Consider the following 1,057-nt stretch of genomic DNA (forward strand, 5'->3'; position numbering starts at 1 on the left):
AATTGCCCCTTTGTTGGATTTAGTTGACTTACTACTATACTATGCACTGTTGCATACATACTTTCTTGACTTATGGATCAGTTATTTGGTATTATTTTATTATTATTTGTAGCTAATAAGCTATATGTTAAATTAAAAAATAAACCTATTGATAAGTATAAACCTATATTTGTTAATGATAAATGAATGTTACCAAATAAATTGGCATTTAGAGAAAATAAATCTCTAACTTCGAATTGGTCTAAAGGACTTAAGACAAAATCTAAATGACGCATAACTATTCTATGTTAATTATATATTTAAAAAATTGATTTATTAAAAAATTATTATTAATTTTTTTCTATTAAATTATATATTTTTGTATATATATATATATAATTTATTTATACGAAACTATATACATGTCTAATTTATATATATATAAATATATATATTATTTCACTTGTATATTAATTGCATTAAATTATTATATTTAATGGATAAGGTTATGAATATAATTTATTTACTATTGTATTAGTATAAAGCTATAAAAGAATTAATATATTTTATTATTTAAACAGGTAAATTTATCTATTCTCACCTTCCTTGAAATAATAAGTTTTTATTAGTATGTTATATTCCACTATAATTTATTTATATAAATACGTGAAATAAAAATACGTACAAATTTAGGTAATATGTATTTAGTAAATGTGTATATTAATACTGTTAATACTACAAAAGCAAATACTACTTGATTTACAAAAAAGAAAGGTACTAATTGTGGCATATTTATTTTTATTTATATTATAGGTAATTTCTTTTTTTATACCTTGACTTTTTAGATTTTAAGGTAATGCGTCCTAGTTTAAAAACAAATATAAAGATATTAATATCTAGATTTAAGCCCTTAAGATGAATCGAACATCTATCAAAATATTAACAGTATTCCGCTCTACCGTTGAGCTATAAGGGCTAATATATAAATATATATATTCTTATCCAAGACTCGAACTTGGATCAAAATATTAGAAGTATTCTGCTCTACCATTGAGCTAATAAGAATTATATATATATA

The 1,057-nt window shown here is 20.6% G+C and overlaps 2 non-coding genes across 2 annotated transcripts; both read right to left on the minus strand.

Annotated features, from left to right (window-relative positions):
- Positions 1–884: 884 nt before the first annotated feature.
- On the minus strand, positions 885–955 carry NFIA_042730. The gene has a single exon. It is a non-coding gene; the product is annotated as a tRNA-Asn (tRNA).
- Positions 956–973: 18 nt separating this feature from the next.
- NFIA_042740 lies at positions 974–1,044 on the minus strand. The gene has a single exon. It is a non-coding gene; the product is annotated as a tRNA-Arg (tRNA).
- Between the last annotated feature and the right edge of the window lie 13 nt (positions 1,045–1,057).

The sequence above is a fragment of the Aspergillus fischeri genome, genomic scaffold, assembly GCF_000149645.3.
Source record: "Aspergillus fischeri NRRL 181 1099437636274 genomic scaffold, whole genome shotgun sequence".
NCBI classification, from domain to species: Eukaryota; Fungi; Ascomycota; class Eurotiomycetes; order Eurotiales; family Aspergillaceae; genus Aspergillus; species Aspergillus fischeri.